Source organism: Ochotona princeps, chromosome 23 (genome assembly GCF_030435755.1).
Source record: "Ochotona princeps isolate mOchPri1 chromosome 23, mOchPri1.hap1, whole genome shotgun sequence".
Classification (NCBI taxonomy): Eukaryota; Metazoa; Chordata; class Mammalia; order Lagomorpha; family Ochotonidae; genus Ochotona; species Ochotona princeps.
In genome coordinates this window covers 700730-725319 of record NC_080854.1, presented here as the reverse complement: position 1 = coordinate 725319, position 24590 = coordinate 700730, and the positions used below count along the sequence as shown (strand labels likewise).

The window sequence follows — 24590 nt, the reverse complement described above, 5'->3', positions numbered from 1 at the left end:
CCTCGGGTGACTACAACTGTTTCCTAGATAGAATGCAGCCCCCATTCCAGCACACGCACCCCTTAGTGGGAACCTCAACCCAGTTAAGGTGTCCCCCTGCCTCCCCAACTGGGCCTGTTCCTAGCCGTAGATCATGCGCCTGCCAGTGGTTGCTCTCACTCAGCTTATCTCAGTCCCTCACTTGTCCTGGCCTCTGCTTTAGACACTGTGACTTAGCGTCCTTGACTCAACTAGCTACCTAAGCAGCGATTCAAACAACCAATACCCCAGAGCTCCCTGGCCGGGAGGCCAGCAGGCAGAGCCTGGCACCACATGGTGCACTGGCCGCCCTGGGGGAGGCCGAGGACTCGTTCACTGCCTTGCGGCAATGTCTTTGGTGTGAGCCCCCAGCATTGGGTCTGACCCTGCAGAGGCACCCCCCACAGCCGTCACACTGTGAGGAGCGGCACTTGCCCCCGAATTCCAAGGCCCGAACCTAAAAGCTTTCTACCCACTCTGCAATTCCTCTCTCTTGCTCTTGCTCTCCCCCTCCCCTTTTTTCCCCTGTACAACGGCTTTTATTCTAGGAAATCCTGCTTGTCGATTTTCACTTTTGTTCCCTGTGCTTTTGAAATCTTATCATGGACTCCTTTTCCATTCCAATTTAATGCGTTCTCTACCTTGTAAAGATTTCAAATAACTGCAGTGGTTGAATCTGAGCTGTTCTGGAGCCAGGAGCCAGAAGCCAGGATCCAGTAGCCAGGAACCAGGAGCCAGGATCCAGGAGCCAGGAACCAGGAGCTTCTTCCCAGTCTCCCATGTGGGTACAGGGTACCAAGGCTTCGTGCCAATCTCAACTACTTTCCCAGGCCACAAGCAGGGATCTGAATGGGAATTTGAGCAGCCAGAGCATGAATGGGTGCTCATATGGGATCCTGCACATGTACTGCTAGGATTTAGCCACTGGGCCACTGGGCCAGGCCTGGTAGCATAGACTGTGCTGAAAAAATAAGTTATGGTTTAGTTGAAGTATACTTGGTTTGTTGCTTCTGCTGGGTTTTCAGTGAACCTGGGAATGTAGTTTCTGAATGATTTTTTTTTTTATTCTCATCCTTGTCAACTGTGTCTTTAAGATGCACAATTGTCTACTCTGTTGCAGTTTGGAGGGATGGAAGTATAGCTTTGAGAAGAATAAGTATTTTCTTGCAGGTCTATATTTGGCCCAAATTGTATGTATATTGATCCAAAGAAAGTTTGATGTCAGTCCCTGGCAAATGTGATAGCCTGAGCCTTACTATTGGTGCTGAAGAAAGAAATGTGACTGCTACCTTGTCCTCCTGGGAAGCCTGAGTGATGCTGGCAAGTGTGGCACCAATTACATTAGCTGCAGGACTGTGTGATACAGGTGGATATTTCCCCAGATCCTGTTAATTTCAATGGATGCTGTGGCTTTTAATATCAATAGCTATAATATGAGGGCTAGAGGAGTCTAACAGGGTGATTACAAGGTATACAAGTTGGTTTGCTCTGGACACTTTGAGTCCAGACAGGTAGAATACAGGTAGATTCCATCCTGTGACCACTGAATGGTTTCCAGTGGCACCAAGAAATTTAGAATGAGTTGTTACAGGTCTGGTGCTTCAGGTCATTCCTTGTGGTTGGAATGATGATGTGGATCTTTTAATCGACTGTTTTTTTTTTAAAGATTTATTCATTTTATTACAGCCAGATATACACAGAGGAGAGACAGAGAGGAAGATCTTCCGTCCGATGATTCACTCCCCAAGTGAGCCGCAACGGGCCGATGCGCGCCAATCCAAAGCCGGGAATCTGGAACCTCTTCTGGGTCTCCCACGCGGGTGCAGTGTCCCAATGCATTGGGCTGTCCTCAACTGCTTTCCCAGGCCACAAGCAAGGAGCTGGATGGGAAGTGGAGCTGCCGGGATTAGAACCGGTGCCCATATGGGATCCCAGGGCTTTCAAGGCGAGGACTCTAGCCGCTAGGCCACGCCGCCAGGCCCTAATCAACTGTTTTTAGTGTTTGCTTCCAGAAAATTAAGGTTATTCCCTCTTTTTCATGTTGTGAGTGAAAGTAGCTGTTGGGCTAGTGCCCCAAGCTCTCATAGTTACCTCAGACTTTGCCCTGCTGGTAAGAGTGGAACAGAGCAAGCTTGGAAGGCTTCCATGGCCAAGCTTGGTGCCATATGTGGTTAGAATGAAGGCAGCCCTCTAGCTGCTCAGACTGCTACCAGGTTGAGTCACATCTGGGTCCTATCAGTCATTGATATTCATGGCAGGCCAATTTGCTGCTTGTAGTGGTATGTGCAAAAATGAGCCCGTACCACCAAGCACAAGTCTCTGCTTAACACCATGGCAAGTCTGGAGAGTCATTTTGTAGGCATTGGTCTGGGTTTTGAGGTCTTTGAGCTTGATCCAGTGTGGGAGCTCAGAGCAGCAGTTGGCCAGGCTCTTGATTCCAAGGTAAGGTCCCAGATTCTCTTTTGTCCTCTCTACAGCAGCAGAAGCCTTGTTCTGCTTTCTGGTTGATGGAGGGGTAGTGGAAAAAACTTGGCAATGTGGGCCCAGCAGCGTGGCCTAGCGGCTAAAGTCCTCGCCTTGAACGCCCCGAGGTCCCATCTGGGCACCGGTTCTAATCCCAGCAGTTCCGTTTCCCATCCAGCGCCCTGTTTGTGGCTTGGGAAAGCAGTCGAGGACGGCGCAAAGCTTTGGGACACTGCACCCGCGTGGGAGACCCAGAAGAGGTTCCTGGTTCCCGGCTTTGGATCGGCCCGTTGCAGCCCGTTGCGGCTCACTTGGGGAGTGAAACATCGGATGGAAGCTCTTCCTCTCTGTCTCTCCTCCTCTCTGTATATCTGACTTTGTAATAAAATGAATAAATCTTTAGACGCTATGGCCGTGAGGACCGGCGGTGATTGGGACCCGCTGGCACCTGCTCAACCTGGTCGCCAGGACCTGCCAGGACCTGCGCACACTGCGGACATCAGGACCTGGAGTCATCGGGACCCGCTGGCATCTGCTCACCATGGTCGCCAAGCCCCGCCAGGACCTGCACCCGCCTCAGCCTCCAGGTTCCATTGGAACCCGCCGGGACCTGCACTGGACGGAGTAGCTGGGAGACGCACCCGCGGCGAGGGTTCCCACCAGAGGAAGAGGCAGACTGCAAGAACCTGAGGTTTGAGTCAGTTGGGTGGGGACAGTGGTGGGTTGGAGGCTCCGGGAGTTGGCCCCCGAGGGGCATGCACAGAGCCTGAACACCCTTGGTGCTCATCTCCCCATCCCTCCCCCCCCCCCCGAGACTCCAGCGTCTAGGGACACAGGGCGAGTGCCTTGAAACTGCCAAAACTGTATCTGGGAGGTGATGCACAGTGGTCCTGTGCACTGAAGAGAAAGGCAAAAGGCACACTGAATACTCCCCTGTGCCTTTGCGGTCTGGCACTCAGCTGGGTGGTGCTATCCCACAGAAACCTGAGCACGCCTCTGGGCTGGGCAGTCCCGTGCTAGCGCTGGGGCGGTTGGTCCCCTGCAAGCACTGGGGTGGGCGGGCCTGCGCAGGAGGCGCTTCCAGAGAGCACCTGGAACACAGCATGCCCTATAGTCCCGTGCTTGGGAGACGCACCAGGAGAGCACTGCTGAAACGCGTGCAGGAGGCGTTCCCAGAGAGCACCTGGAACCTCCATGCCCTGCAGTCCCTGGCACTGGGGACACACCGAGAAAGCACCTAGAATCCTCCGTGCCCTTTGATCCTGCGCACAGGGGGTGCGCACAGAGAGTGTCTTCACTCCCCCACACCCTGTGGTAGCATACCTGTAGGGGACGAGCTGAGAGTGCACTTTGAATCCGCTGGGCCCTGGAAGTGGTGCCCTGAGGTCCAGTGTTCTGGAGACGCACCAAAAGTGCCTTGGAAATTCCCACACCCTGCTACTCCACGCCTGCAGACTCCGATCTCAACAGGATAGTGCTTGGAGACACCTCAGCACACTGGTGCCTAGGTCTCTCAAAAAAGAAACACTAACACAATGGGAAGAAATACCAGAAAAGGTAATGATCCAGATGAGAGAGCCAACACCCTACCAATAAAGGATCAAAAGCCAATGTCTATTTCGGAGATGCGAGATGAAGACATAGAAGATCTACCAGACAAGGAATTCAAAAAAATAATGTTAAAATATGTCAGAGACAATGAGAAGAATTGGGAGGACTTCAAGGAATTCAAGAACCACATAGCCTCAGAAATACAACAAATGAAAAGTAAAATCCTTGACTTAGAGCACAAAATTGAGAGCCTAACCAACAGAACAAATACAGCAGAAGAGAGGATCTCTGAAACGGAAGATACACAAAACGAACATACCCAGTTCATTAAAAGCTGGAGACAAGTCTGAACAAAGCCAATAAGACCATACAAGAAATGAAAGACAACCTCAGAAAATCGAATATTAGGATTATTGGCCTTCCTGAAGGAGCGGAAAAAGAGTCAGGAATGCAAAGGGTGCTCGACGAAATTATACAGGAAAACTTTCAAACATTCCAAAATTTGTGGGACACTGCCAAAGCAGAGCTACAGGGTAAACTCATCGCAATTAGAGCTCATGTCAAGGCCCAAGAGAGGCATCAAATACAGGAACTAAACACAAACCTCCAGGAATTGGAAAAACAACAGCAGAAGAGCCCCAAACACAATAGGAAACAAGAAATCATCAAAACAAGGGAGGAAATTAATCAGATAGAAATAAAAAAAAGATACACAAAATCAATGAATCAAAAAGCTGGTTCTTTGAGAAGATAAACAAGATAGACACCCCACTGGCCCGACTGACAAAGAAAAAACATGAGAAGGCAAGAATTAACAGCATCAAAGATGAAAAAGGCAACATAACAACAGACACTGCAACCATTAAGAACATAATTAGAAATTACTACAAAGCACTGTACTTCAACAAATCAGAGGATCACCAAGAAATGGAAAAGTTCTTAGACTTCTACCACCTGCCAAAACTTAGCCCAGAGGCAACAAACGACCTGAACAAACCCATAACTGAAGAAGAGATTGAATCAGTGATTAAAGACCTCCCAACAAAGAAAAGCCCAGGTCCAGACGGCTTCACTACAGAATTCTACAAAACATTCCAAACAGAACTGACCCCAATCCTCTACAAACTCTTCAAAACAATAGAAAAAGAGGCAACCCTTCCAAACTCATTCTATGAAGCCAACATTACCTTAATCCCAAAACCAGACAGAGAACTAACAGAGAAGGAAAACTACAGACCTATCTCTTTGATGAACATCGATGCTAAGATTCTCAACAAAATCCTAGCCAACAGAATTCAAAAACACATCAGACAGATCATTCATCCGGATCAAGTAGGATTCATCCCTGGAATGCAGGGATGGTTCAACATTCGGAAATCCATAAATGTGATACACCACATCCAAAAACTGAAAAACAAGAATGACATGATAGTATCAATAGATGCAGAAAAAGCTTTTGACAAAATCCAACACCACTTCCTACTAAAAACCCTAATCAAGGTAGGCATAGATGGAAAAATCCACAACATAATCAAAGCCATATATGAAAAACCTAACACCAGCATCATACTGAATGGAGAAAAACTGGAACCCTTCCCACTAAGATCTGGAACAAGACAGGGATGTCCACTTTCTCCACTACTATTCAACATAGTCCTAGAGGTACTCGCTGAGGCCATAAGACAAGAAAAAGAAATCAGAGGAATCCAAATGGGAAACGAAGAAGTCAAACTGTCACTATATGCAGATGATATGATTCTTTATGTAGAAGAGCCAAGAGACTCAATACAGAGAGTGCTAGAACTTGTACGAGAGTTTGGTAGAGTGGCAGGGTACAAAATTAATGAACAAAAATCAACAGCCATAGTGTATGCGAACAGCCCCAAGATGGAAAAAGACTTAACCAGCAAGATACCATTCAAAATAACAGAGAAAAGTATGAAATATCTGGGAATAAATCTAACCAAAAGTGTAGGAGACTTATTTGAAGAAAACTACAAACTACTTAAAAAAGAAATTGAAGAAGACCTCAAAAGATGGCGTAACATCCCATGCTCCTGGATAGGTAAAATCAATATCATTAACATCTCAATTTTAGTTTATATACAGGACCGGACCGGCTGCTATATACCCCGAAAAGGCCCCTGGGTACCATTCAGCTGTCTCATGTCTATTTCATTTTAGTATTTAGCCATTTGTTGTGTTGAAGTATAATTTTGTTGATCTTGGCAGATTTTGGGATAATCCAGACTGGCTTTTAACTATAACAAGATATTTGTCGACATTTAAGGTGCAGAACATTTTTTTTTTTTTTTTAGGTTGTGGTTAGGACTTGTTTTTTTGTTATTTTGTTCTTTGTTTTTTTTTTTTTTTTTCTTTAACATACTGGTTACTCAAAACCATGTCAATTCCATAATATTGCAAATTGCTGTTGATGTTATATTGGGACTCTTAATTGACTGTGATGATATTATACCAGCTCTGACTTTGGACCAGAAATGGTCTCCCCAAGAAACTGTTCAACCCATCTGGACAACAAGTAGCTGGACTCCATGCTTAATATATGTTTGCAAGGAAAGAATCTTGATTGAATTTGAACTGTAATGCTGCATCAAGGTGGAGGAATCCACCAGGGGGGAGGGGAGGGGGAGGGGGTGGGGGATTCCCAAAGCCTATGAAACTGTCATATAATGCTAAATATTAATTAAAAAAAATCAATATCATTAAAATGTCTATACTGCCAAAAGCAATATATACATTCAATGCAATTCCAATCAAATTGCCCAAAACATTCTTCATGGAACTGGAAACAATGATCTAAAGGTTCATCTGGAAGCACAAAAAACCACGGATAGCTAGAACCATTCTCAAGAACAGGAAGTTAGCAGGGGGAATCACAGTTCCGGACCTCTGGACATACTATACGGCAGTGGTTATCAAAACAGCCTGGTACTGGCACAAAGATAGAGAGGAAAATCAATGGAGCAGAATAGAAACACCAGATGGGAACCCAAACAGGTATAGCCAAATAATCTTTGCCAAAAAGACAAACAACAATCCAGGCAAATGGGAAGGTCTGTTCAATAAATGCTGTTGGGACAACTGGTTAATAGCCTGCAGAAACAAAAAGATAGATCCACATCTCTCACCATACACTAAGATCAGATCTAAATGGATAACAGATCTAAACCTACATCCAGAAACCTTCAAACTTTTGGAAGAAAATATTGGAAACACACTGCAACACTTAGGGGTAGGTCCTCACTTCCTAAAAAAGACTCCAAATGCAGTAGAAATCAAGACCAAAATAAACAATTGGGACCTCATCAAACTAAGAAGCTTCTGTACAGCTAGAGAAACAATCAACAAAGTAAAAAGGCAACCCACAAAATGGGAGAAGATCTTCGCGCACGACATAGGTGATAGAGGGCTGATCTCCAGAATATACAAAGAGCTACAAAACAGCCAAAATGTCAAAACAAACAAGCCACTCAAGAAATGGGCTCTGGAAATGGGCAAACACTTCTCAAAGGAACAAACCCAAATGGCAAATAAACATATGAAAAAATGCTCAAGTTCCCTGGCAATAAGGGAAATCCAAATTAAAACATCAATGAGGTACCACCTAACGCCAGTAAGACTGGCCCACATGAATAAAAGCACCACCAACACTTGTTGGCGAGGTTGCGGGGAAAAGGGATCCCTACTCCACTGCTGGTGGGGCTGCAGGCTGGTACAGCCTCTATGGAAATCAGTATGGAGAATATTCAAACAACTCAAATTCAACATACCGTATGATCCAGCAATAGCACTCCTAGGAATATATCCAGAACAATTGTTTTATGAGAAACCAACATGCACTCCTATGCTCATAGCAGCACAATCAGTAATTGCAAAAACATGGAAGCAACCAAAATGCCCATCAACAGAGGATTGGATAAGAAAGCTATGGTTCATCTACTCTATGGAATACTACTCAGCTATTAAAAAAAGCAAAATGCAGTTCTTTGTGGCCAAATGGGCCAAACTGGAAACCATAATGCTAAGGGAAATGAGCCAATCCCAAAAGGTTAAATACCACATGTTCGCCTTAATTTAAGATGATATGATGTTATGTATAACATGTTATGTTATGAATGTTATATGTTGTGTATAAACTAAAATTGAAGTGTAGGTGAGGTGGTCACAGAAGGTGGCTGGGAAATCGAATTTACTTTTTTTATTATTCTTTTTTTTATTATTAATTATTTTACATTATGTTACAGTTTCATAGGCTCTGGGAATCCCCCCCCTCGCACCTCCCCCCTGGTGGCTTCCTCCACCTTGATGCAGTATTACAGTTCAAATTCAGTCAAGATTCTTTCCTTGTAAACATATACCAAGTATATTTATACCAGCTATTTATTGTCCAGGTGGGTTGAACAGTCTCTTGGGGAGACCATTTCTGGTCCGTTGTTAGAGCTGGCAGAATATCATGCCATTCAACCAAGAGTCCCGACATAACAACAGCAATTTTCAACATTATGGAATTGACATGGTTGTGAGTAACCAGCGTGTTACAAAGCAAAACAAAACAAAACAAAACAAAACAAAAGAAAACAAAAAACAAGTTCTTAACCACAACCTATGATTAGCCCATTGACATTTCAATTTTAGTTTTATATACAGAACCGACTGCTATATGCCTTAAAATGGTTATAAGGTACCATTCAGCTGTCTCGTGTCTATTTCATTTTAGTATTTAGCCATTTGTTGTGTTGAAGTATAATTTTGCTGATCTTGGCAGATTTTAGGGTAATCTAGATTGACTTTAACTCTAACAAGACATTTGTCGACAATTAAGGTGCTGACCATTTTTTTTTTGTTTGTTTGTTTGTTTTGGGGGGGGTGTGCAGGGAAATCCCCAACACCATGGTGAAGACTGACTAATCTTTGTGTCCCACCCAGCGAGGCATGAGCCAATCCACGCCAGCTCTTTTTTGTCAGATTCCAGGCTCTACTTTTTGTTGTTTGTCTATTTATTTTAGGTTTTTTTAGTTTGTATGATTGTTTGTTTGCTATGAGGGGTTTTTGGAGCGATCCTGAAGATCATCGCGAGAGAGGGTGGGGGTCCAGAGGTGGAGCCAGGTTCAGACCAGAGAAAGCTCTCCTCCCTGGTCCCGAAGGATGTTTATCATTCTTCTGTTTCTGCGGACTGCTCAGGGCTTCTGGTTGTCTTTCCGATGACGTTGGCTTCTGCACGGTAGTTTTTGGACTTCTTCCATTCCCTGTGGAAGCTCCGGTTGAGGGTGGGTGACCTCAGAGTACTCGGCCTCCGAGGGCATCCAATTCCCTGTGGTCTCCTAGGCAGTTGGGATGTAGTCCTTGTTGCTCGTATTAATAGTTTGTGGTGAAGGTCTGGGAGTCTTCAGGGTTGGGATCCAAGCTTCCTCCTTACCACCTGCTCCACCCTGGAGTGCCTTCCTGCTCCACGCACATGACCTCCTGTTAAGAGGTTGTCAGGATCACACCCGATTCCCCCCTCATGCATTGGTATAGTAGTTTTGCTATTGTTTAGTGCCACTTTGAGTCTGTTGTCTATGAATTACCAGATTTGATCTTGATAGGCTATATTGTACTTTTTTCTCACTCTTTTTATGGTCCTGAAAGACTTCCCTGCATTCCCCCCATCACGGATTAACATAGCGTATTGAGGGTAAAGTAGGTGTTACAGTTTTTCAATGTAGATCTTGAGTATTTTGACATTAATTGTTGGTTTATCGTTTACATTGCATTATCTTATTACATTGGATACAGGTGGTTATAGATTGCACTATTATTACAATATACAGGTACTATCTTCCAAGTTGTCATCTTATCATCTCAGATTAAGGCAAACATGTGGTATTTAACCTTTTGGGATTGGTTCATTTCTCTTAGCATGATGGATTCCAGTCGGGCCCATTTGTCCACAAAGAACTGCATTTCGTTTTTTTTAATAGCTGAGTAGTATTCCGTAGAGTAGATGAACCATAGCTTTCTTATCCAGTCTTCTATTGATGGGCATTTTGGTTGCTTCCATGTTTTTGCGATTGTAGATTGTGCTGCTATGAACATAGGTGTGCATGTTGGTCTCTTGTGTAGGAGATACTTTGGATATATCCCTAGGAGTGCTATTGCTGGATCATATGCAATGTTGAGTTTCACTTGTTTTAGTATTCGCCATGTTGGTTACTCATTACTATGTCAATTAATTCCATAGTGATGTAAATTTGTGCTGATGGTATGTTGGAGCTTTCAATTGACTGGGATGATACTCTGCTGGCTCTGTCTTCAGACCAGAGAGGGTATACCTAAGAAGCCGTTGAACTTGACTGGACAATAAGATGCTGGACTCTATGTTTGGTATACGCTTGCAGTGGGGGAATCTCAACTGAACTTGAGCTGGGGTTATGCAACAAGGTGGAGGAATCCACCATGGTGGGAGGGTTTGGGGAGGGGTGGGGAGAACCCAAGTACCTATGTAACTGTGTCAAATAATACAATGTAATTAATGAAGTAAAAATAACAAATAATTTAAAAAAAAAACGAAGAAAAAATAAAATAAAATATATAAATCTTAAAAAAAAAACTTGGCAATGTGAGGTTCAAATGCTCTGCAATGATGGGCCTAGAAGCCAGGTTATGACTCTAAGTGCAGTGATGGTGGTCCTGGCATTGAGCTTCAGTTCCTTCTCTCCTCAGTAGGAAGTGACACTGGAAAGTTGTACAATTTAGATCTGGGTGAAGAGGGGCATAGGTGACTTTCACACCTGCTTCATTCAATGTGATTTGGGAAAGTTATGCTAACGTGAGACACTTTTCTCTCATCTTAATTCTGTTCTGAACATTAATAGGTACACAAATAGCTGTCCAAATTTGGTGTCTCTGAGTGGAGGCAGTCCCTTATGCTTCCTCCTCAGGTGTTTGTGGGTTCCCACATTCTTGTAATGACTTAACAGTTTGGAGAAGAGAACAAAGAATCTTATGCTGCTTCTCTGTTATGTCTTCCAGGTACATTCCTTGGAATCTCCACGAGCCAGAAGAAGGCAAATTTGACTTTTCTGGGAATCTGGACCTAGAGTATGCGATGCTGCTGCTGCTGCTGTGAGCTTGTCTGGGGGTGCAGGGAAGAGGCAGAGAGGTACATGCACAGGGAAAACGAGGGACGTGTGCTATGTCTCCTGTAAAAACCATGAGGTATAGGGCTCGAGCCTCTCCTCAGCACCATGTAAGAGTTTCTACTCCACAGATATGACCCATCTGGGTTGTGTCGGTAGCTGGAAGGCTACTGTCTGCACCACAGTCTGGGGAGAGTAACCTACCACTGCAATGAGACTCAGCAACATGGGATTGCACAAATACTGTTTGTTAGATTCAGGTTCACTGTTGTAAATCTCTTTTAACTGTCTGCCATCCTTCAGGCTCCCAGAGGGTCATAAGATTGGCAGTTGGAGAGATAAGTTCCAGAGTAAGCTGGATAGCTTACAAGTCCTCTGCTCTGTGACTTGGTGTAGGGACACCCTGATCTGCTAGGGGTATAGCTGAGACTTCCCTCATTTTATTGTCTCTGGTGGTGAGAGAGTGGGAAAGAGACAGACCTCTCCTGTAACCCCTCATACTCCCATCCACCCAGCCTTTGCTCTGGACTCAGGCCCAGGGCTGAAGGGTTTTATCTTTCCAGAGCCTTTGTGATGACAGCAGGGGAGATTGGACTGTGGGTGATCCTGCGTCCAGGCCCCTACATCTGTGCTGAGGTTGACCTTGGAGGCTTGCCCAGGTAAGTTGAGTTCTGCCACCAGAGCTGTGGTTTAGTAAACTACTTTAATTTGTCAAAAGTAAAATTTAAACCTAGTTATCATGAGAACAACTCCACTGCCTGAGTGTGTGTGTCTGGCATTGGATCCTGGACTTTACTTGTATTCCTTTTTTCTGCTACCTGAGAGCTGTAGTCATGGGATGGTTCTATAGTTACTCCTATTGTACAGAACAGTAGTGGAAATGGCCTGGTCTTGTTCCTACTGCTGTGGCTTTGTCAGGGAGTAAGGAGAACTGTGAAGAGTAGGAGGGATACTGTCCCCATCCCTTCCCACAGAAAGGAGCCATGACCTTTCTCTCTTCTCAGGTATTAAAAAAAAAAAAGGAAATGGAAAGTTTGGGCCTGCAAAGAAGGTCTCATTTTACTAGTCATTCTCTTATGTTGTTGCCATTTCCTGACACCATGAAACTTGACAAATCCCTTTCATTCTTACTTCCTGCATCTAATTTATTCATTTTAGATGTTGGCTGTCTACACAGAGGTGAGTTTTGGGAGAGAATCAAGAATCTTATTCTCTCATCTCTGCCATCTGACAAGATTCCTGGTTTCTTTCCTGGTGTGTTTCCTGATGAGCACTTGTCTCATATGCATATGGAGGACATTTTTTCCCCATGATCAACTCCTTCTCTGCTTCAGCTTAAGAAAATGAAAAACCTGGGCCTTCAAGAGGTAGGATTTTGGAGAACTGACCATTCCCTTTGCTGATCAGCCGGGGACCTGGCAATACCTTAGTGGCCAGCAGGGGAAGAGTCCGTGGACTTTTAGCTCCCATTTTGCATGTAGGTCTTAGGGGAAATGCGATCCTATCCACAAGGAACAGATACTGTCTTCAGGAAACTGCTCTTAAGGACTCAAAAGAGTGGAGATGAGTTGTCACTTCATTGAAAACAAAAAATTCATAAAACCAAGCAGGCTCAGTCGCTTAGACTGGCCATTTAGATCTGAAAATTCTTCTAGCTTGTAAGGTGCTTTGGGGATGCAGGTGATGTTTGCTTGTAAATCCCATAAGATTCGGAGTGGTCCAAGAACTGGAGCAGATCTTTGCAGAATTCCCCAGCACATCAGGGCTCTGAGTAGGAGTTGGATGTGTAGATGTGAAAGCTGATGAAGGCGGCTTTTAGGAGGGCATAGAAGTTGTGCTCAGTGGCCCCATACTTTATCCTACCTTCCTATCTCTTCACTGAATCTGTGCTTCCTCCCCCCAGCCATTTACTGCGAGATCCCAAGCTCCAATTGAGGACGACTGAAAGAGGCTTTATTGACACAGTTGACAGGTATTTTGATCATCTGGTTCCCCGAATGATTCCTCTTCAGGTAAGATTTTGTGTTTTCCATCTTCCACTCCACGCAACGAACATTTTTTGTTCTGCCTGACATTTCTGGGCCTTCAGAATCCATACCATCAGCTGAGGACTTCTTTCACCTCCATTTCACTGGGGCTGATGGAACTTTACCAGGGATTATCCTGGATCTTGGTGGACACTTAGTATTTAATAATGTGTTGGTGTACATCTAACCTGTCTCTGCTATTATGTTAGCTCTGCTGTGATACAGTTAATGCAGATTTTGCAAATATTCTTGCAAGACAGCAAAGAGTGGCTGGTAAAAGTCAAGGCTCCCTTCTTATCTGAACCAAAGGCATGTAGCTGTCTGGAGGAGACAGCCAACTTGCTTAGGAAATTGTAGAGGAAATTACTTGTAAACAGAGAGTCAAGTTACAGACCTGTGGCAGTGGACACTGCATTAAGGACATAGTGGTTTGAATGGATCAGACTAGGGCTTCTACTGGTAGGCAGGGCATGGAACAGAGTTTTGGGCTGGTAGGGAATTCCATGATATGTTCTCCATGGAGACCTGGAGGCTGAGCAGGCCATTAGCTAAGCAAATGCGTTGGTCCTGAGTATCAGTAACAGAGAAGTAATAGATGGGAAGAAATGAAACAAGGGGCATAGGGACAGGAAGCCCGGCATGCCTGGGCAGTGAAGAAGAAAAAGAAGTCAAATGTGACTTGTAAAAGAGAATTCCAAAACATTCTCATTTTCTTCTACACTCCTTCAGAGCTCTATCCTCTTGCCTGAAATAGCACAGCCCCTCTGTGGTTAGCATCTTTGTTATGGACAATGAGATTCTCTGGGTTGTAGCGAATAAAGAGATCAGGTTTTTGTTCTTGACAGTATACTTTACCGTCAGTGTCTTTAGACTCCAAAAAGGAGGAGATATGCTCACAGCACAAGGACTCTAAATGGATAAATCCAATGAACTGGAATTGTGCTTTAGCACAAGCCTTCAATGTTAATGAGACTGGATGGAGGTTTTACTAACACAGCTTGCGGAGCAACCAGAATGTGAGAAAGCATAACATGAATGTAGTGATCTTGTGGCTTTCTTAGGAAGACAGAGTGAGAAAACCATGGGACACATCCTAGACAGCTTGACCCTATTGCTATGTGATGTGAAGATCCTGGATGAATGTCCTTTATGGTGGAGGTCACTGAAACTGAAGGAGAGGTCAAAGGTGCATGAGGGAGAGAAACTGTGCCAAGAACCTAAGCAGGTGGAAGCAGTGGGACCAGGCATAAAATCGTAACATCATCCAAAGAGAAAGCAGGAATTTAGGAAGTCTCTTTTGGTTTCCATATATTGTCCGCTTCCAGCTTCTTTGGTTACATTACAATCCAGGAAGCTGAAACAGAGACTGAATTTGGATTGAGTTTTGATTGCCTTTGCTTTTACTCTTCTGCATAGAGTCTTTCAAAGCATGAAACCACTGTTTCACTCTTGAACCTTTTTTTAAAAGCTTTATTTGTTTTTCTTGGAGGGACAGATTTACAGAAAGGGGGAAAGACAGAGAGCAAGTTCTTCCATCTGCTGGTTCATTCCCCCAATGACCACAATGGCCAGAGCTGAGCCTGTTTGAACGTAGGAGCTTCTTCTGGGTTTCCCACATGGATGCAAAGCCCCAAGGTTTTGGGCCTTCTTCTACTGCTCTCCCAGGCCAGAAACAGAGCTGAATGGGAGTAGTCACAACACAAACTGGCACTAATATGTGATCTTGTTGCTTACAAGGGGAGAATGAGCCAGTTGAGTCGTTGCTTCAGGCCCTCCCTATTTTATCTTAAATAAAAGAATAAACAGTTTGAGATAGTTGATAGACAATGGTAGTTTATTTGGTTCTCAGTTATGAAGAAATCCCAAAGTATGGTTCTATCTTCTGCTCAGATCATTAGGGATGATTGCCTCCTTAACTTCAAGTAATCTTAGTTCATTCCTAAACCTCCATCTTTAAATTGCACTACCAGAGGACTGGTAGACTGTTTGCAACACAGGAAAATCTGGTTTCTAATGAGATTGCTACAGGTGGGAGTGTGGGCAGAATGGGTAAGAAGCAGGTGACTGTGGGTCTGAGATTTCATAGTCAAGTGTCATAGTCAAGTTAGAAACAGGGAGCCTGTGCTAACTCTTATATTGAGCACTTTAGGGACAGCAGGCCTCCTACGTTTATCTTATTATCTGGATGGAAAGAGATACCAGACTCTAAAGGACTTGAGCTCCAACCCTCCAGACAAGCTGTGCTATTTTCTCCAATGACTCTCGACACTTGAGCATCTGTTCCTGGTAGCCTCATTCTTCAACCCTCATGTGCTTGTCTTTCAGTATCTCTCTGGAGGCCCTGTCATTGCATTTCAAGTAGAGAATGAATATGGCTCATTCGATAAGGATAAGCGTTATATGCCTTACCTTTACCAGGTAAGAACACTTGCTGTTTATCCACACTTACAGGCAGACTCCCTCAATCTGTCTTTGTCCAGCACTGTTTTCTGATTTCCTACATAGAGATCACCATGTGAGGCATTGTGCATTACCAAGATATTTAAGATCAAATTGAATTTCTTAATGAATTGATAACTAAGGACCTTCTCTGTATATTCCTACCTTTTGTTTGCTGTCTATATCCACATCTCTGTGACCCATAATTTTAAAATTAAATTTAGATATTAGTGAATGTACATTGATAGTTAATAGTGTTTTAATGGCATGATGGTGATGTCTAGGATAGTAGTTTGAGGTTTCACGGTATTATGACTATTTCATCTTCAGGTATGTTTGTTCCTCCTTTGAAGGACTTCTCAGCTCAAGAATTAACTGCAGTACTCCTTGTTGTCTTATCTGATGGTGCAGGTCCCTCCCTGTCCCTGAATGACCACATCAGGGGCTGATTAGGTTCTATTCTACACTTGGGGTATTGATCAGGATGAGGGGACTCCACAATCTGGCCTGACATACTAGACTGCTGTTCTGATTAGCTCTTTGCATAAGGTGAAAGATCTGGGGGAATCATCAAATGGGCACAAAGAGGTGGGCAAGCACACTGTGGGACTCCATAGATTTGGTTCCTGACCAACAGTTGTGGAACTGGATAAGGTCTGTGAAGAATTTCTCTCTCACACTTGTCCCAGGGGCTGCTAAATATCTTAGTCAAATCAATTTGACTATTATTATTTTTTGCTATTTTAAAATTTCCACACGACTACATTCCCAGGCACAATTAGGCACAGCTAGAAGAACAGATGAGATACATTAAGAAGACAAGTTGGACCCCTCACCATCTATATCCCATACTCTCAGTAAAGCTGATTTGTAACTCCTCCTTGCACAGTTGTAATATTCATTTCACAGGGTTCAGTCAGGAGCCAATGTTTGTAACACTGATCAGTATTTCTTCTTAAAACCCATAGCTTCAGTCTATGTCTTCAAGCACAAAATAGCTCCCATATTTTATTCCTTTATTTCTTTCAGTTATATCCCCCTTTTGTTTTCTGACAAATTCTTTTTTCCCCTTGAGGGTTTGATTGTGCGGTGTCAGAGCCCATGCTCAGGTGCTAGGTTGGACAGATGTGGTAATTCCTCCAGTGTCTTAGCTTGCAGGTAGTTATTATATCAGTCAGGTTCAGTACTGTAATGAAACATCCAAGGCAACCTACTTCTGGTGTAAGGAGGTTTATGTTAACCCATGGTTTTGGAGGGCACAGTCCAAGATCAGGCATGTCCATTTGTTTAGTTGCCTAAGGAGACCAGTAAATTGCAATAGTGGAACATGAGCAGAGGAAGAGCTCATGAGAACCATGAAGTGAAAAGTGACCCAGTACGTCTCAGGAGATTATAATCTACCTTCTCACAACTGCTTTCTCCAGTCACCTACACACCTCCTACTAGTCCCATTTACCGGACATCAAACTTGGATTAAGTGTCTAAGCTTTTAGCACCATGAATTTATGAATTGATTTAATGGTACGAGCACAAGATACATAATTTACCTAAGTCTTATTGTTTTACCTCTAGCTCCCCCAAACTCTGTGTTCTTACACACAGCATACAATCATTTCCTCCCTAGTAATTTCATAATCTCAAACTCATCCCAGCATTGATTTAGACTGAAACTCAAGTCCAAAAGTCGAAATTACAAGATACAGTGATGGGGTGGGCACAAGGCATACATTCTATTCCAAATGTTGATAGCAGGGAAATAGAGAGGGTTAACTGGATCAAAACAAGACTAAAACCCCTGAGGACAAGCATTAAATGTTAAAGTTCCATATGCGTCCAGGGGACATTGTGGTAGAAGAGGGCTCAATGGCTTTGAAAACTGCCCTTAATACCTTTCTTGGTTAAACCCTGTACTTTAGTTATTACCCTTTGAAGTCTTGTGATTGAAAGTCCACAATCTGCTTTGCTAGTAGAAATCTCATTTATGGTTGGCAATGTCCTGGTGGGGTTTCTTGGTAGTGGTTCTGTCATTGTGACAAGTCTCTGTCCGACCTCTTGAGTGGTCTGAGACATTTCTTAAAACAATAGTGGAGGATTCTATGCCTCTGTCGCTTTGTTGCTCTTTGGCATGGTCACCTTCTGAAGATGAAAGCTGATGCATACAACTTTTCTGAGTGGGCATATGCTGCTAGTTGGCTTACCTTCCTGAGGTGCTCACATTAGGCTCACTACCAAAGTTTCATTAGATATTTCTCCATCAGAGACTCCTTGCAGAAGCTCCAATCCAGTAGCATGATTCTGCCTGGTTTTCCAGTATTTCCTTTTGGATCTCGGCAGAAGTATCATGACCTTGTTCCCTTGCATTCTGCATGCCTGCAAAAGCAGGATTGTGCAAGTGATGTGAAAGTCTTCCTGCCCAAGCTATGTCTGTATCCACTGGAAGCAGGACTGCCACAGACACAGAGCACTTTGCTGGCAAAGGAGAATCTGGAGCTTGCCCTGGGAGAGCAGAATGCATTAGGACTCTTTCCTGAAAGGATCTCTCCAAGAAAGATCTTGGAAACAAATTTGTACTTCTTGGCTTCTAGTGACACCGTGACGGGAAGGGCTGGTTCCAGGATCTCCTAAATGCCTTTGTACCCTTTTTCTCAATTATTTATTAGGATATTGTTCCCTGTTAATTTCTCTATCAAATCATTTCCTATGATCCTTCTCTACTTGCACAGTAAAATTTAAGTATATCCATTCCATTCATTATTGCTTCTAATTCTCAGTTCAGATTTTACTGAGAGCAAAACATAAAGCGAATGGTGCAGTCCTAGTACAATGCTACTTGAATTCTCTTTCTCCCAGTACACTAGTACGTCATTTGTAAGTTCAGCCTCCCACAAGGTATCAGAAGTGAGAGCAGATAGCTTCTGTGCTAGAGTAGGGGACATTTTGTTTTATTGTTGCTGGGGTTTTTTTGTTTGTTTGTTTGTTTTTTGTTTGTCTTTTTTTTTTTTTAGTTCAGTTCCTAATGTAACTCTGATCACCATCTGAAACCTCACGAGGGCTTTCTTTCAGCATTCTGGTCATGACAGCTTAGCCAATCTTTGAGAAAGGCAGACTCCATTCCAGTTTCCTTGTCCTTGAAGCCTTCACCAGCATCCCTCAAAATATTCTGACAATAATATTCCAGAGTTTTCCTAGTTTTAGGGTTCAATAATTTCCTGATGTCTGCCAGTTCACTTACTCCAAAGCTGTCTTTTTAGTTCAAGTTTTAGTTATATTAATGATCCTTTAATATCCTTGAATATCAATTTTCTTTCTGTATTAGTCAGTTTTTTAGTACTGCAATGAAATACCTGAGATAAGCTACTTATGAAATAGGGAGTTTTCTTTTGTCACATGGTGTTAGAATCTCATAGCTCAAGATTGGGAGGCCTTTTTGGTGCAATCATTTGGAGAAAACTCAAAGTGGCAATAGCAGAGAACATGTAGAGGAAGGATCACATGGCATGCTGAGAAGCAGCATGGCTGGTGTAACTCCTGCCACTACATGAAACAGCTCCAGAGAACTATCTTCCAAGAGCATACCACCAATTGTCTTAGGGTCTATCACTAGGCCCGCCACATGGACACCATCATTGTTTTAAAGTTTCATCCTCTTAGTACCACAAAATTGTGTCTTGGGTTTTAACTAACTGCATGAGTTCAGCAAGTCACAGTAGCCGCACCCTGAATTCTCTAGTTCGCATCGGCCCACCTGAATACAGATGTGTCATTTCTCAATTGATTTGTATTTTTCTCCTGTGGAAACAAGGGACAGGAGCTAATTTTGTTCAATTTTCTCAACAGGCTCTAGTGAAAAGAGGGATTGTGGAGCTGCTCTTGACCTCTGACAATGAGAATGAAGTGCTGAAAGGCACCACTGAAGAAGGTACATGTTATAGTGTTATGTGAAGGGAGAAATGAGGCTCTTATCCAGCTGACATGAGACTTGAACAATCCATGTGGCTCTCCAATGCCTCTCTTTCACATGCCAATTGAAATGGGTGCCAGAGGTTATGATACCTGAAGATCCAGGATGTAGTTGAGAGCTCATTGCTGCCCCGGTGCTATGGCTTTTCACTGCTGTCATCATTTTTAACAGAGCACAACAGAATTCTTTATGATTAGTCTGGTTTTTTCCATGTTACATTTTTTTTTCTGATAAGCTCTGGGCATGCTTATCATCCTGACCATCCCCACTAAGACCGTAGAGAGACAAAAATAGGTGTATAAGGAACACTGCCTGGCAGAGCCCATGCCTTGGGGTCCTATAGCTTGAGAATGAGTAAAATGGTATTGAGTACATCCTAGAAAATGAAGTAAGAGGACAATTCAGCACATTATTGGAAGGTGACAAAAGTGACAAAAGTGATCAATCTAAGTAGACAGGTGAGTCAGGAGCATCTATCAGGGAACCTTTATCAAAGACCAGCTGTTGCAACCAGCGGCTGTTTGCCTTTTAGTGGTTCCTCCCCTCAATGACATAGCACATTAGAATGTGTGCTGAATCTGACAAAAAGAGACCTGCATATAATTCTGAGATATATTCAAGTCAATGGCATTATCCTGGCCTGTTTCTCTGTACTTAGTGTGCTTGTATTTGACTGTCCTTTTCAGCAAGACGAATGACCCCTGCTGGTGGTCAAGGGAAAAAAAATGTTTACAAAGGCTTTAAAGTGAATTGAAAGTAGTATCTCATATTTCTTACTCAGCATGCCTCCAAATTCTCCTGTGTGTAGGCTGTCCGCCACCCATTCCTGGATGACACTTTCAACAATGACTCAACAGATCTTTTTATTCTTTCTACAGCATTAGCCACTGTCAATCTGAGAGAAATTCATGACAAGTCCTTTGATCAGCTTCAACTTGTGCAGGTAAAATATTTCAAAGCAGAGTTGTATACTTTTGCTGTCATAAGCCATGACCCCTGCCCTGCTTAGCATGTGCAGTGAAAACAAGATGTTTGGCAGGACTATTGCAGCTCTCCACCCTGTGTGTCTAATGTTCTCTACCATGTTGGGAGTGTGTTTTCCTCTTGGGTAATGAAGAAATTCCACTTCTGGATTGATCAGTTTACAAAGGATGGTAGGAAGGAAATGGGCTTATTTGTGGTAAAGCCTAATTGTGGAATGATATAGATGCAATATGTAAGTACTGGTTATACTTGCTTCTGTATTTTTTCCTCATTCTAGCACACAACATTCCCACTTTGTTTGACCATGCCCACACACATAAGCTACTATTTACCCAGTCTAACTTGCTACTTACAAGTCCTATGACAAGAGAATTAATCCATTAAGTTAAGGAAGTAGCATTGGTGATGGACCATCTTGCCTCTTGTCTTCATGCCTGCATATGAGGTTGGGTTTTTTTTGACTTTTTTTATTAATTATTATGCATTATGTGACAGTTTCATAGGCTCTGGGAATCCCCCCGCCCCTCCCCATGCCCCTCCCCCCTGGTGGATTCTTCCACCTTGGTGCAGTATTACAGTTCAAGTTCAATCAAGATTCTTTCCTTGCAAACATATACCAAACATAGAGTCCAGCTACTTATTGTCCAGATGGGTTGAACAGTCTCTTGGGGAGACCATTTCTGGTCTGAAGTTAGAGCTGGTAGAATATCATCCCAGTCAATTAAGAGTCCCAATATAACATTAACAGCAATTTGTAACATTATGGAATTGACATGGTTTTGCGTAACCAGTATGTTAAAAAAAAACAAAAAAAAAGCAAGTTCTTAACCACAACCTATGATTTGCTCATTGACATTTCAATTTTAGTTTGTATACAGGACCGGCTGCTATCTACCTTAAAATGGCTATAAGGTACCATTCAGCTGTCTCGTGTCTATTTCATTTTAGTATTTAGCCATTTGTTGTGTTGAAGTATAATTTTGCTGATCTTGGCAGATTTTAGGATAATCTAGACTGCCTTGTATCTCTAACAAGACATTTGTCAACAATTAAGGTGCAGAACATTCTTTTTTGGGGGGGTGTGCAGGAAAGTCCCCAACACCACAGTGAAGACTGACTAATCTTCGTGTCCCACCCAGCGAGGCATGAGCAAATCCATGCCAGCTCATTCCTGTCAGATTCCAAGCTCTACTTTTTGTTGTTTGTCTATTTATTTTAGGTTTTTTTAGTTTGTATGATTGTTTGTTTGCTATGAGGGGTTTTTGGAGCGATCCCGATGGTCATTGCGAGAGAGGGTGGGGGTCCAGAGGTGGAGCCAGGCTAGGACCAGAGAAAGCTCTCCTCCGTGGTCCAGAAGGACGTTTATTGTTCTTCTGTTTCTGCGGACCGCTCAGGGCTTCTGGTTGCCTTTCCGATGACGTTGGCTTCTCCACGGTAGTTTTTGAACTTCTTCCATCCCCTGTGGAAGCTCCGGTTGAGGGTGGGTGACCTCAGAGTACTCGGCCTCCAAGGGCATCCAATTCCCTGTGGTCTCCTAGGCAGTTGGGATATAGTCCTTGTTGCTCCTATTAATAGTTTGTGGTGAAGGTCTGGGAGTTTTCATGGTAGGGATCCAGGCTTTCTCCTTGCCACCTGCTCCACCCTGGAGTGCCCCCATGCTCCACGCACATGACCTCCTGCTAAGAGGTTGTCAGGATCACACCCGATTCCCCCCTCATGCATTGGTAAAGTTGTTTTACTATTGATTAGTGCCGCTTTGAATCTGTTGTCTATGAATTACCAGATTTGATCTGGATAGGCTATATTGTACTTTTTTCTCACTCTTTTTGTGGTCCTGAAAGGCTTCCCTGCATTCCCCCCCATTACGGATTAACATAGCGTATTGAGGGTATAGCAGTTTTTACAGTTTTTCGATGTAGATCTTAAGTATTTTGACATTAATTGTTGGTTTATAGATTATATCGCATTATCTTATTGTATTGGATACAGGTTGTTAGAGATTGCTATAATATTACAAAATACAGTTAGTATCTTTCAGGTTGTCATCTTTTCATCTCAAATTAAGGCAAACATGTGGTATTTAACCTTTTGGGATTGGTTCATTTCTCTTAGCATGATGGATTCCAGTCGGGCCCATTAGTCCACAAAGAACTGCATTTCATTTTTTTTTAATAGCCGAGTAGTATTCCATAGAGTAGATGAACCATAGCTTCCTTATCCAGTCTTCTATTGATGGGCATTTTGGTTGCTTCCAGGTTTTTGCGATTGTAGATTGTGCTGCTATGAACATAGGCGTGCATGTTGGTTTCTTGAGTAGGAGATGTTTTGGATATATCCCTAGGAGTGCTATTGCTGGATCATATGGAATGTTGATTTTCAGTTGTTTGAGTATTCGCCAAACTGATTCCCATAGAGGCTGTACAAGTGTGCAGTCCCACCAGCAGTGGAGAAGGGTTCCCTTTTCCCCACATCCTCGCCAACAAGTGTTGGTGGTATTATGTATGTGTGCCATCCTTACTGGAGTTAGGTGGTACCTCAAGGTTGTCTTCATTTGGATTTCCCTTATTGCCAGGGAACTTGAGCATTTTTTCATATACTTGTTTGCCATTTGGGTTTGTTCCTTTGTGAAATGTCTGCCCATTTCCCGTGCCCATTTCTTGAGTGGCTTGTTTGTTTTGACATTTTGGTTGTTTTGTAGTTCTTTGTATATTCTGGAAATTAGCCCTCTATCACCTATGTCGTGCGCGAAGATCTTCTCCCATTCTGTGGGTTGCTTTTTTACTTTGTTGATTGTTTCTCTAGCTGTACAGAAGCTTCTTAGTTTGATGAGGTCCCAATTGTTTATTTTGGTCTTGATTTCTACTGCTTTTGGAGTCTTTTTTAGGAAGTGAGGGCCTACCCCTAAGTGTTGCAGTGTGTTTCCAACGTTTTCTTTCAAAAGTTTGAAGGTTTCTGGATGTAGGTTTAGGTCTTTTATCCATTTAGATCTGATCTTGGTGTATGGTGAGAGATGTGGGTCTATCTTTTTGTTTCTGCAGGCTATCAACCAGTTGTCCCAGCAGCATTTATTGAACAGACCTTCCCATATGCTTGGATTGTTGTCTGTCTTTTTGTCAAAGATTAATTGACTGTATCTATGTGGGTTCCTGTCTGGTGTTTCTATTCTGCTCCATTGATCTTCCTCTCTATCTTTGTGCCAGTACCACGCTGTTTTGATAACCACTGCCCTATAGTATGTCCAGAGGTCCGGAACTGTGATTCCCCCTGCTAACTTCCTGTTCTTCAGGATGGTTCTGGATATTCATGATTTTTTCTGTTTCCAGATGAACCTTTGGATCATTGTTTCCAGTTCCATGAAGAATGTTTTTGGCAATTTGATTGGAATTGCGTTGAATGTATATATTGCATTTGGCAATATAGACATTTTAATGATATTGATTTTACCTATCCAGGAGCATGGGATGTTACTCCATCTTTTGAGGTCTTCTTCAATTTCTTTTTTAAGTAGTTTGCAGTTTTCCTCAAATAGGTCTCCTACAGTTTTGGTTAGGTTAATTCCCAGATACTTCATACTTTTCTCTGTTATTTTGAATGGTATCTTGCTGGTTAAGTCTTTTTCCATCTTGGGGCTATTTGCATACACTATGGCTGTTGATTTTTGTTCATTAATTTTGTACCTTGCCACTCTACCGAACTCTCGTATAAGTTCTAGGAGTCTCTGTGTTGAGCCTCTTGGCTCTTCTATACAAAGAATCATGTCATCTGCGTATAGTGAAAGTTTGAATTCTTCATTTCCAATTTGGATTCCTCTGATTTCTTTTTCTTGTCTTATGGCCTCAGCAAGTACCTCTAGGACTATGTTGAATAGCAGTGGAGAAAGTGGACATCCCTGTCTTGTTCCAGATCTTAGTGGGAAGGGTTTCAGTTTTTCTCCATTCAGTATGATGCTGGCGTTGGGTTTTTCATATATTGCTTTGATTATGTTGTGGATTTTTCCATCTATGCCTA

The 24590-nt window shown here is 43.1% G+C and overlaps 1 pseudogene; it reads left to right on the top strand.

Moving 5' to 3' along the window:
- LOC131483071 (beta-galactosidase-1-like protein 3) overlaps positions 1 to 24590 on the top strand; it is a 92375-nt pseudogene that overhangs the window by 5790 nt on the left and 61995 nt on the right.